Here is a 14,314-nt window from a genome sequence, read left to right on the forward strand (position 1 = left end):
CTGGCACTGCAGTAGTGCTCCCCAGTCTCCCCCACAATTATAAGCTGTGTGAGCTGAGCAGTCAGACAGATATATATAATATTATATATAGATAATAGATGATGCAGCACACTGGCCTGAGCCTGAGCAGTGCACACAGATATGGTATGTGACTGACTGAGTCACTGTGTGTATCGCTTTTTTCAGGCAGAGAACGGATATATTAAATAAACTGCACTGTGTGTCTGGTGGTCACTCACTATATAATATATTATGTACTCCTGGCTCCTGCTATAACCTATAACTGGCACTGCAGTAGTGCTCCCCAGTCTCCCCCACAATTATAAGCTGTGTGAGCTGAGCAGTCAGACAGATATATATAATATTATATATAGATAATAGATGATGCAGCACACTGGCCTGAGCCTGAGCAGTGCACACAGATATGGTATGTGATAGAGATGAGCGCCTGAAATTTTTCGGGTTTTGTGTTTTGGTTTTGGGTTCGGTTCCGCGGCCGTGTTTTGGGTTCGAACGCGTTTTGGCAAAACCTCACCGAATTTTTTTTGTCGGATTCGGGTGTGTTTTGGATTCGGGTGTTTTTTTCAAAAAACACTAAAAAACAGCTTAAATCATAGAATTTGGGGGTCATTTTGATCCCAAAGTATTATTAACCTCAAAAACCATAATTTACACTCATTTTCAGTCTATTCTGAATACCTCACACCTCACAATATTATTTTTAGTCCTAAAATTTGCACCGAGGTCGCTGTGTGAGTAAGATAAGCGACCCTAGTGGCCGACACAAACACCGGGCCCATCTAGGAGTGGCACTGCAGTGTCACGCAGGATGTCCCTTCCAAAAAACCCTCCCCAAACAGCACATGACGCAAAGAAAAAAAGAGGCGCAATGAGGTAGCTGTGTGAGTAAGATTAGCGACCCTAGTGGCCGACACAAACACCGGGCCCATCTAGGAGTGGCACTGCAGTGTCACGCAGGATGTCCCTTCCAAAAAACCCTCCCCAAACAGCACATGACGCAAAGAAAAAAAGAGGCGCAATGAGGTAGCTGACTGTGTGAGTAAGATTAGCGACCCTAGTGGCCGACACAAACACCGGGCCCATCTAGGAGTGGCACTGCAGTGTCACGCAGGATGTCCCTTCCAAAAAACCCTCCCCAATCAGCACATGATGCAAAGAAAAAGAATAGAAAAAAGAGGTGCAAGATGGAATTGTCCTTGGGCCCTCCCACCCACCCTTATGTTGTATAAACAAAACAGGACATGCACACTTTAACCAACCCATCATTTCAGTGACAGGGTCTGCCACACGACTGTGACTGATATGACGGGTTGGTTTGGACCCCCCCCAAAAAAGAAGCAATTAATCTCTCCTTGCACAAACTGGCTCTACAGAGGCAAGATGTCCACCTCATCTTCACCCTCCGATATATCACCGTGTACATCCCCCTCCTCACAGATTATCAATTCGTCCCCACTGGAATCCACCATCTCAGCTCCCTGTGTACTTTGTGGAGGCAATTGCTGCTGGTCAATGTCTCCGCGGAGGAATTGATTATAATTCATTTTAATGAACATCATCTTCTCCACATTTTCTGGATGTAACCTCGTACGCCGATTGCTGACAAGGTGAGCGGCGGCACTAAACACTCTTTCGGAGTACACACTTGTGGGAGGGCAACTTAGGTAGAATAAAGCCAGTTTGTGCAAGGGCCTCCAAATTGCCTCTTTTTCCTGCCAGTATAAGTACGGACTGTGTGACGTGCCTACTTGGATGCGGTCACTCATATAATCCTCCACCATTCTATCAATGTTGAGAGAATCATATGCAGTGACAGTAGACGACATGTCCGTAATCGTTGTCAGGTCCTTCAGTCCGGACCAGATGTCAGCATCAGCAGTCGCTCCAGACTGCCCTGCATCACCGCCAGCGGGTGGGCTCGGAATTCTGAGCCTTTTCCTCGCACCCCCAGTTGCGGGAGAATGTGAAGGAGGAGATGTTGACAGGTCGCGTTCCGCTTGACTTGACAATTTTGTCACCAGCAGGTCTTTCAACCCCAGCAGACTTGTGTCTGCCGGAAAGAGAGATCCAAGGTAGGCTTTAAATCTAGGATCGAGCACGGTGGCCAAAATGTAGTGCTCTGATTTCAACAGATTGACCACCCGTGAATCCTTGTTAAGCGAATTAAGGGCTGCATCCACAAGTCCCACATGCCTAGCGGAATCGCTCCGTGTTAGCTCCTCCTTCAATGTCTCCAGCTTCTTCTGCAAAAGCCTGATGAGGGGAATGACCTGACTCAGGCTGGCAGTGTCTGAACTGACTTCACGTGTGGCAAGTTCAAAGGGCATCAGAACCTTGCACAACGTTGAAATCATTCTCCACTGCACTTGAGACAGGTGCATTCCACCTCCTATATCGTGCTCAATTGTATAGGCTTGAATGGCCTTTTGCTGCTCCTCCAACCTCTGAAGCATATAGAGGGTTGAATTCCACCTCGTTACCACTTCTTGCTTCAGATGATGGCAGGGCAGGTTCAGTAGTTTTTGGTGGTGCTCCAGTCTTCTGTACGTGGTGCCTGTACGCCGAAAGTGTCCCGCAATTTTTCTGGCCACCGACAGCATCTCTTGCACGCCCCTGTCGTTTTTTAAAAAATTCTGCACCACCAAATTCAAGGTATGTGCAAAACATGGGACGTGCTGGAATTTGCCCATATTTAATGCACACACAATATTGCTGGCGTTGTCCGATGCCACAAATCCACAGGAGAGTCCAATTGGGGTAAGCCATTCCGCGATGATCTTCCTCAGTTGCCGTAAGAGGTTTTCAGCTGTGTGCGTATTCTGGAAACCGGTGATACAAAGCGTAGCCTGCCTAGGAAAGAGTTGGCGTTTGCGAGATGCTGCTACTGGTGCCGCCGCTGCTGTTCTTGCAGCGGGAGTCCATACATCTACCCAGTGGGCTGTCACAGTCATATAGTCCTGACCCTGCCCTGCTCCACTTGTCCACATGTCCGTGGTTAAGTGGACATTGGGTACAGCTGCATTTTTTAGGACACTGGTGACTCTTTTTCTGAGGTCTGTGTACATTTTCGGTATCGCCTGCCTAGAGAAATGGAACCTAGATGGTATTTGGTACCGGGGACACAGTACCTCCAACAAGTCTCTAGTTGGCTCTGCAGTAATGATGGATACCGGAACCACGTTTCTCACCACCCAGGATGCCAAGGCCTCAGTTATCCGCTTTGCAGTAGGATGACTGCTGTGATATTTCATCTTCCTCGCAAAGGACTGTTGAACAGTCAATTGCTTACTGGAAGTAGTACAAGTGGGCTTACGACTTCCCCTCTGGGATGACCATCGACTCCCAGCGGCAACAACAGCAGCGCCAGCAGCAGTAGGCGTTACACGCAAGGATGCATCGGAGGAATCCCAGGCAGGAGAGGACTCGTCAGAATTGCCAGTGACATGGCCTGCAGGACTATTGGCATTCCTGGGGAAGGAGGAAATTGACACTGAGGGAGTTGGTGGGGTGGTTTGCGTGAGCTTGGTTACAAGAGGAAGGGATTTACTGGTCAGTGGACTGCTTCCGCTGTCACCCAAAGTTTTTGAACTTGTCACTGACTTATTATGAATGCGCTGCAGGTGACGTATAAGGGAGGATGTTCCGAGGTGGTTAACATCCTTACCCCTACTTATTACAGCTTGACAAAGGGAACACACGGCTTGACACCTGTTGTCCGCATTTCTGGTGAAATACCTCCACACCGAAGAGCTGATTTTTTTGGTATTTTCACCTGGCATGTCAACGGCCATATTCCTCCCACGGACAACAGGTGTCTCCCCGGGTGCCTGACTTAAACAAACCACCTCACCATCAGAATCCTCCTGGTCAATTTCCTCCCCAGCGCCAGCAACACCCATATCCTCCTCATCCTGGTGTACTTCAACACTGACATCTTCAATCTGACTATCAGGAACTGGACTGCGGGTGCTCCTTCCAGCACTTGCAGGGGGCGTGCAAATGGTGGAAGGCGCATGCTCTTCACGTCCAGTGTTGGGAAGGTCAGGCATCGCAACCGACACAATTGGACTCTCCTTGTGGATTTGGGATTTCGAAGAATGCACAGTTCTTTGCTGTGCTGCTTTTGCCAGCTTGAGTCTTTTCATTTTTCTAGCGAGAGGCTGAGTGCTTCCATCCTCATGTGAAGCTGAACCACTAGCCATGAACATAGGCCAGGGCCTCAGCCGTTCCTTGCCACTCCGTGTGGTAAATGGCATATTGGCAAGTTTACGCTTCTCCTCCGACAATTTTATTTTAGGTTTTGGAGTCCTTTTTTTTCTGATATTTGGTGTTTTGGATTTGACATGCTCTGTACTATGACATTGGGCATCGGCCTTGGCAGACGACGTTGCTGGCATTTCATCGTCTCGGCCATGACTAGTGGCAGCAGCTTCAGCACGAGGTGGAAGTGGATCTTGATCTTTCCCTAATTTTGGAACCTCAACATTTTTGTTCTCCATATTTTAATAGGCACAACTAAAAGGCACCTCAGGTAAACAATGGAGATGGATACTAGTATACAATTATGGACTGCCTGCCGACTGCAGACACAGAGGTAGCCACAGCCGTGAACTACCGTACTGTACTGTGTCTGCAGCTAATATAGACTGGTTGATAAAGAGAAGATGTCTATGTAACTATGTATGTATAAAGAAGACTGAAAAAAATCCACGGTTAGGTGGTATACAATTATGGACGGACTGCCTGCCGAGTGCAGACACAGAGGTAGCCACAGCCGTGAACTACCGTACTGTACTGTGTCTGCAGCTAATATAGACTGGTTGATAAAGAGAAGATGTCTATTTAACTATGTATGTATAAAGAAGAATGAAAAAAATCCACGGTTAGGTGGTATTACAATTATGGACGGACTGCCTGCCGAGTGCAGAGACACAGAGGTAGCCACAGCCGTGAACTACCGTACTGTGTCTGCTGCGACTGGATGATAAATGATATAAAAAATATATATATATCACTACTGCAGCCGGACAGGTATATATTATATATTATATAATGACGGACCTGCTGGACACTGTCTGTCAGCAGAATGAGTTTTATTTTTATAGAATAAAAAAAAAAAAACACACAAGTGAAGTCACACGACGAGTGTTTAACTTTTTCAGGCAATCACAATATAAGTATACTACTAACTATACTGGTGGTCAGTGTGGTCAGGTCACTGGTCAGTCACACTGGCAGTGGCACTCCTGCAGCAAAAGTGTGCACTGTTTAATTTTAATATAATATGTACTCCTGGCTCCTGCTATAACCTATAACTGGCACTGCAGTAGTGCTCCCCAGTCTCCCCCACAATTATAAGCTGTGTGAGCTGAGCAGTCAGACAGATATATAATATATATAGATGATGCAGCACACTGGCCTGAGCCTGAGCAGTGCACACAGATATGGTATGTGACTGACTGAGTCACTGTGTGTATCGCTTTTTTCAGGCAGAGAACGGATATATTAAATAAACTGCACTGTGTGTCTGGTGGTCACTCACTATATAATATATTATGTACTCCTGGCTCCTGCTATAACCTATAACTGGCACTGCAGTAGTGCTCCCCAGTCTCCCCCACAATTATAAGCTGTGTGAGCTGAGCAGTCAGACAGATATATATAATATTATATATAGATAATAGATGATGCAGCACACTGGCCTGAGCCTGAGCAGTGCACACAGATATGGTATGTGACTGACTGAGTCACTGTGTGTATCGCTTTTTTCAGGCAGAGAACGGATATATTAAATAAACTGCACTGTGTGTCTGGTGGTCACTCACTATATAATATATTATGTACTCCTGGCTCCTGCTATAACCTATAACTGGCACTGCAGTAGTGCTCCCCAGTCTCCCCCACAATTATAAGCTGTGTGAGCTGAGCAGTCAGACAGATATATATAATATTATATATAGATAATAGATGATGCAGCACACTGGCCTGAGCCTGAGCAGTGCACACAGATATGGTATGTGATAGAGATGAGCGCCTGAAATTTTTCGGGTTTTGTGTTTTGGTTTTGGGTTCGGTTCCGCGGCCGTGTTTTGGGTTCGAACGCGTTTTGGCAAAACCTCACCGAATTTTTTTTGTCGGATTCGGGTGTGTTTTGGATTCGGGTGTTTTTTTCAAAAAACACTAAAAAACAGCTTAAATCATAGAATTTGGGGGTCATTTTGATCCCAAAGTATTATTAACCTCAAAAACCATAATTACCACTCATTTTCAGTCTATTCTGAATACCTCACACCTCACAATATTATTTTTAGTCCTAAAATTTGCACCGAGGTCGCTGTGTGAGTAAGATAAGCGACCCTAGTGGCCGACACAAACACCGGGCCCATCTAGGAGTGGCACTGCAGTGTCACGCAGGATGTCCCTTCCAAAAAACCCTCCCCAAACAGCACATGACGCAAAGAAAAAAAGAGGCGCAATGAGGTAGCTGTGTGAGTAAGATTAGCGACCCTAGTGGCCGACACAAACACCGGGCCCATCTAGGAGTGGCACTGCAGTGTCACGCAGGATGTCCCTTCCAAAAAACCCTCCCCAAACAGCACATGACGCAAAGAAAAAAAGAGGCGCAATGAGGTAGCTGTGTGAGTAAGATTAGCGACCCTAGTGGCCGACACAAACACCGGGCCCATCTAGGAGTGGCACTGCAGTGTCACGCAGGATGTCCCTTCCAAAAAACCCTCCCCAATCAGCACATGATGCAAAGAAAAAGAAAAGAAAAAAGAGGTGCAAGATGGAATTGTCCTTGGGCCCTCCCACCCACCCTTATGTTGTATAAACAAAACAGGACATGCACACTTTAACCAACCCATCATTTCAGTGACAGGGTCTGCCACACGACTGTGACTGATATGACGGGTTGGTTTGGACCCCCCCCAAAAAAGAAGCAATTAATCTCTCCTTGCACAAACTGGCTCTACAGAGGCAAGATGTCCACCTCATCTTCACCCTCCGATATATCACCGTGTACATCCCCCTCCTCACAGATTATCAATTCGTCCCCACTGGAATCCACCATCTCAGCTCCCTGTGTACTTTGTGGAGGCAATTGCTGCTGGTCAATGTCTCCGCGGAGGAATTGATTATAATTCATTTTAATGAACATCATCTTCTCCACATTTTCTGGATGTAACCTCGTACGCCGATTGCTGACAAGGTGAGCGGCGGCACTAAACACTCTTTCGGAGTACACACTTGTGGGAGGGCAACTTAGGTAGAATAAAGCCAGTTTGTGCAAGGGCCTCCAAATTGCCTCTTTTTCCTGCCAGTATAAGTACGGACTGTGTGACGTGCCTACTTGGATGCGGTCACTCATATAATCCTCCACCATTCTATCAATGTTGAGAGAATCATATGCAGTGACAGTAGACGACATGTCCGTAATCGTTGTCAGGTCCTTCAGTCCGGACCAGATGTCAGCATCAGCAGTCGCTCCAGACTGCCCTGCATCACCGCCAGCGGGTGGGCTCGGAATTCTGAGCCTTTTCCTCGCACCCCCAGTTGCGGGAGAATGTGAAGGAGGAGATGTTGACAGGTCGCGTTCCGCTTGACTTGACAATTTTGTCACCAGCAGGTCTTTCAACCCCAGCAGACCTGTGTCTGCCGGAAAGAGAGATCCAAGGTAGGCTTTAAATCTAGGATCGAGCACGGTGGCCAAAATGTAGTGCTCTGATTTCAACAGATTGACCACCCGTGAATCCTTGTTAAGCGAATTAAGGGCTGCATCCACAAGTCCCACATGCCTAGCGGAATCGCTCCCTTTTAGCTCCTTCTTCAATGCCTCCAGCTTCTTCTGCAAAAGCTTGATGAGGGGAATGACCTGACTCAGGCTGGCAGTGTCTGAACTGACTTCACGTGTGGCAAGTTCAAAGGGCATCAGAACCTTGCACAACGTTGAAATCATTCTCCACTGCACTTGAGACAGGTGCATTCCACCTCCTATATCGTGCTCAATTATATAGGCTTGAATGGCCTTTTGCTGCTCCTCCAACCTCTGAAGCATATAGAGGGTTGAATTCCACCTCGTTACCACTTCTTGCTTCAGATGATGGCAGGGCAGGTTCAGTAGTTTTTGGTGGTGCTCCAGTCTTCTGTACGTGGTGCCTGTACGCCGAAAGTGTCCCGCAATTTTTCTGGCCACCGACAGCATCTCTTGCACGCCCCTGTCGTTTTTTAAAAAATTCTGCACCACCAAATTCAAGGTATGTGCAAAACATGGGACGTGCTGGAATTTGCCCATATTTAATGCACACACAATATTGCTGGCGTTGTCCGATGCCACAAATCCACAGGAGAGTCCAATTGGGGTAAAGCCATTCCGCGATGATCTTCCTCAGTTGCCGTAAGAGGTTTTCAGCTGTGTGCGTATTCTGGAAAGCGGTGATACAAAGCGTAGCCTGCCTAGGAAAGAGTTGGCGTTTGCGAGATGCTGCTACTGGTGCCGCCGCTGCTGTTCTTGCGGCGGGAGTCCATACATCTACCCAGTGGGCTGTCACAGTCATATAGTCCTGACCCTGCCCTGCTCCACTTGTCCACATGTCCGTGGTTAAGTGGACATTGGGTACAACTGCATTTTTTAGGACACTGGTGAGTCTTTTTCTGACGTCCGTGTACATTCTCGGTATCGCCTGCCTAGAGAAGTGGAACCTAGATGGTATTTGGTAACGGGGGCACACTGCCTCAATAAATTGTCTAGTTCCCTGTGAACTAACGGCGGATACCGGACGCACGTCTAACACCAACATAGTTGTCAAGGCCTCAGTTATCCGCTTTGCAGTAGGATGACTGCTGTGATATTTCATCTTCCTCGCAAAGGACTGTTGAACAGTCAATTGCTTACTGGAAGTAGTACAAGTGGGCTTACGACTTCCCCTCTGGGATGACCATCGACTCCCAGCGGCAACAACAGCAGCGCCAGCAGCAGTAGGCGTTACACGCAAGGATGCATCGGAGGAATCCCAGGCAGGAGAGGACTCGTCAGAATTGCCAGTGACATGGCCTGCAGGACTATTGGCATTCCTGGGGAAGGAGGAAATTGACACTGAGGGAGTTGGTGGGGTGGTTTGCGTGAGCTTGGTTACAAGAGGAAGGGATTTACTGGTCAGTGGACTGCTTCCGCTGTCACCCAAAGTTTTTGAACTTGTCACTGACTTATTATGAATGCGCTGCAGGTGACGTATAAGGGAGGATGTTCCGAGGTGGTTAACGTCCTTACCCCTACTTATTACAGCTTGACAAAGGGAACACACGGCTTGACACCTGTTGTCCGCATTTCTGGTGAAATACCTCCACACCGAAGAGCTGATTTTTTTGGTATTTTCACCTGGCATGTCAACGGCCATATTCCTCCCACGGACAACAGGTGTCTCCCCGGGTGCCTGACTTAAACAAACCACCTCACCATCAGAATCCTCCTGGTCAATTTCCTCCCCAGCGCCAGCAACACCCATATCCTCCTCATCCTGGTGTACTTCAACACTGACATCTTCAATCTGACTATCAGGAACTGGACTGCGGGTGCTCCTTCCAGCACTTGCAGGGGGCGTGCAAATGGTGGAAGGCGCATGCTCTTCACGTCCAGTGTTGGGAAGGTCAGGCATCGCAACCGACACAATTGGACTCTCCTTGTGGATTTGGGATTTCGAAGAATGCACAGTTCTTTGCTGTGCTGCTTTTGCCAGCTTGAGTCTTTTCATTTTTCTAGCGAGAGGCTGAGTGCTTCCATCCTCATGTGAAGCTGAACCACTAGCCATGAACATAGGCCAGGGCCTCAGCCGTTCCTTGCCACTCCGTGTGGTAAATGGCATATTGGCAAGTTTACGCTTCTCCTCCGACAATTTTATTTTAGGTTTTGGAGTCCTTTTTTTTCTGATATTTGGTGTTTTGGATTTGACATGCTCTGTACTATGACATTGGGCATCGGCCTTGGCAGACGACGTTGCTGGCATTTCATCGTCTCGGCCATGACTAGTGGCAGCAGCTTCAGCACGAGGTGGAAGTGGATCTTGATCTTTCCCTAATTTTGGAACCTCAACATTTTTGTTCTCCATATTTTAATAGGCACAACTAAAAGGCACCTCAGGTAAACAATGGAGATGGATGGATTGGATACTAGTATACAATTATGGACGGGCTGCCGAGTGCCGACACAGAGGTAGCCACAGCCGTGAACTACCGCACTGTACTGTGTCTGCTGCTAATATATAGACTGGTTGATAAAGAGATAGTATACTCGTAACTAGTATGTATGTATAAAGAAAGAAAAAAAAACCACGGTTAGGTGGTATATACAATTATGGACGGGCTGCCGAGTGCCGACACAGAGGTAGCCACAGCCGTGAACTACCGCACTGTACTGTGTCTGCTGCTAATATATAGACTGGTTGATAAAGAGATAGTATACTCGTAACTAGTATGTATGTATAAAGAAAGAAAAAAAAACCACGGTTAGGTGGTATATACAATTATGGACGGGCTGCCGAGTGCCGACACAGAGGTAGCCAGAGCCGTGAACTACCGCACTGTACTGTGTCTGCTGCTAATATAGACTGGTTGATAAAGAGATAGTATACTCGTAACTAGTATGTATGTATAAAGAAAGAAAAAAAAACCACGGTTAGGTGGTATATACAATTATGGACGGGCTGCCGAGTGCCGACACAGAGGTAGCCACAGCCGTGAACTACCGCACTGTACTGTGTCTGCTGCTAATATATAGACTGGTTGATAAAGAGATAGTATACTCGTAACTAGTATGTATGTATAAAGAAAGAAAAAAAAACCACGGTTAGGTGGTATATACAATTATGGACGGGCTGCCGAGTGCCGACACAGAGGTAGCCAGAGCCGTGAACTACCGCACTGTACTGTGTCTGCTGCTAATATAGACTGGTTGATAAAGAGATAGTATACTCGTAACTAGTATGTATGTATAAAGAAAGAAAAAAAAACCACGGTTAGGTGGTATATACAATTATGGACGGGCTGCCGAGTGCCGACACAGAGGTAGCCACAGCCGTGAACTACCGCACTGTACTGTGTCTGCTGCTAATATAGACTGGTTGATAAAGAGATAGTATACTCGTAACTAGTATGTATGTATAAAGAAAGAAAAAAAAACCACGGTTAGGTGGTATATACAATTATGGACGGGCTGCCGAGTGCCGACACAGAGGTAGCCACAGCCGTGAACTACCGCACTGTACTGTGTCTGCTGCTAATATATAGACTGGTTGATAAAGAGATAGTATACTCGTAACTAGTATGTATGTATAAAGAAAGAAAAAAAAACCACGGTTAGGTGGTATATACAATTATGGACGGGCTGCCGAGTGCCGACACAGAGGTAGCCACAGCCGTGAACTACCGCACTGTACTGTGTCTGCTGCTAATATAGACTGGTTGATAAAGAGATAGTATACTCGTAACTAGTATGTATGTATAAAGAAAGAAAAAAAAACCACGGTTAGGTGGTATATACAATTATGGACGGGCTGCCGAGTGCCGACACAGAGGTAGCCACAGCCGTGAACTACCGCACTGTACTGTGTCTGCTGCTAATATAGACTGGTTGATAAAGAGATAGTATACTACTAATATTATATATACTGGTGGTCAGGTCACTGGTCACTAGTCACACTGGCAGTGGCACTCCTGCAGCAAAAGTGTGCACTGTTTAATTTTAATATAATATTATGTACTCCTGGCTCCTGCTATAACCTATAACTGGCACTGCAGTAGTGCTCCCCAGTCTCCCCCACAATTATAAGCTGTGTGAGCTGAGCAGTCAGACAGATATATAATATATATAGATGATGCAGCACACTGGCCTGAGCCTGAGCAGTGCACACAGATATGGTATGTGACTGACTGAGTCACTGTGTGTATCGCTTTTTTCAGGCAGAGAACGGATATATTAAATAAACTGCACTGTGTGTCTGGTGGTCACTCACTATATAATATATTATGTACTCCTGGCTCCTGCTATAACCTATAACTGGCACTGCAGTAGTGCTCCCCAGTCTCCCCCACAATTATAAGCTGTGTGAGCTGAGCAGTCAGACAGATATATATAATATTATATATAGATATTATGATAATAGATGATGCAGCACACTGGCCTGAGCCTGAGCAGTGCACACAGATATGGTATGTGACTGAGTCACTGTGTGCTGTGTATCGCTTTTTTCAGGCAGAGAACGGATTATAAATAAAACTGGTGGTCACTATCAGCAAAACTCTGCACTGTACTGAGTACTCCTAATGCTCCCCAAAATTAGTAAATCAAGTGTCTCTCTAATCTATTCTAAACGGAGAGGACGCCAGCCACGTCCTCTCCCTATCAATCTCAATGCACGTGTGAAAATGGCGGCGACGCGCGGCTCCTTATATAGAATCCGAGTCTCGCGATAGAATCCGAGCCTCGCGAGAATCCGACAGCGTCATGATGACGTCCGGGCGCGCTCGGGTTAACCGAGCAAGGCGGGAAGATCCGAGTCGCTCGGACCCGTGAAAAAAAACATGAAGTTCTGGCGGGTTCGGATTCAGAGAAACCGAACCCGCTCATCTCTAGTATGTGACTGACTGAGTCACTGTGTGTATCGCTTTTTTCAGGCAGAGAACGGATATATTAAATAAACTGCACTGTGTGTCTGGTGGTCACTCACTATATAATATATTATGTACTCCTGGCTCCTGCTATAACCTATAACTGGCACTGCAGTAGTGCTCCCCAGTCTCCCCCACAATTATAAGCTGTGTGAGCTGAGCAGTCAGACAGATATATATAATATTATATATAGATAATAGATGATGCAGCACACTGGCCTGAGCCTGAGCAGTGCACACAGATATGGTATGTGACTGAGTCACTGTGTGCTGTGTATCGCTTTTTTCAGGCAGAGAACGGATTATAAAGTAAACTGCACTGTCCTCACTAGTAAACTCTCTCCACTCAGTCTCTACACTTCTACAGTAACAGTACTCCTCCTAGTCAGCTCCAGTAAATCTCTCTCAGTCTCTTATAATCTAAATGGAGAGGACGCCAGCCACGTCCTCTCCCTATCAATCTCAATGCACGTGTGAACTGAAAATGGCGGCGACGCGCGTCTCCTTATATAGAATCCGAGTCTCGCGATAGAATCCGAGCCTCGCGAGAATCCGACAGCGTCATGATGACGTTCGGGCGCGCTCGGGTTAACCGAGCAAGGCGGGAAGATCCGAGTCGCTCGGACCCGTGAAAAAAAACATGAAGTTCTGGCGGGTTCGGATTCAGAGAAACCGAACCCGCTCATCTCTACTTTCTTCTACAGGTGCTTGCTGTGCACCAAGCCCCGGGTGATATATAAATTTCCTCCATTTATTCTGGATATCTTTTCCACATGTAAAGAACTATTTATCCTTATGAGCAATTGGTTAAACTCATATATTGGTATATACCTAAACAAAAGCTCCATATTTATTTTTATCACACCACATGATAATCAATCATGAAATATTTATGAGCACATCTAATGGGACTGTCATATTCCGAGAACAAAAATTAAGGACATTGTCAACTTATGATTATTGAATTAGCCCTATGTGGTCACTAGTAGCTATATGATCCACCTCTTATGCTCAATTAGTAGGTTTAACATTCAGCTTTTTTACTTGTATGCGCATACTAATTAACTCAATTTTTTATGATTATGTCTATGTAACCTATACATGATTGATTTTTTAGATATTAAAATTATCTTATAATTATTTTATTGAGTGTATTCATGTCATGTTGCCTCTAATTAAATAGCGCAAGGGGTTATTCAGTTTGTTTTTGGTACACCTGGTTTCAATCAGGTGAGATTGTGTTGGCCATATCCACAGGCCACTATACCCTGCTTGCGGCTATCTAGATTGTATGAGTTGTGAGAGCAAGTTTCGATTTTGTTGTGTGGAGTGGGTGTTATTACAGATATAGACACCCATCCGCTACTGTTCAAATTTAACCAATATTATTAGCGCCTGACATTAGTACTAGTATTCTACAGGATAATACCAGCAAAAGCTGGCGTTACCCTGCGTGGCGGAAACCCGGCACATTGAAGTACATATGAAAATGTGGTAAAACCCCTGAAAACAGTTTTTTCCCCCGTATTTTCATTTAAGCACAGATGGAGCCTTCGTTATCTTGGCTCCCTGTGTGACTGGGCGCACCTAGTCACTGTGAGCGTCTCTGTCTGGACAGAGACGCTCTGAAAGG

This window comes from Pseudophryne corroboree, chromosome 4 (assembly GCF_028390025.1).
Source record: "Pseudophryne corroboree isolate aPseCor3 chromosome 4, aPseCor3.hap2, whole genome shotgun sequence".
NCBI lineage: Eukaryota > Metazoa > Chordata > Amphibia > Anura > Myobatrachidae > Pseudophryne > Pseudophryne corroboree.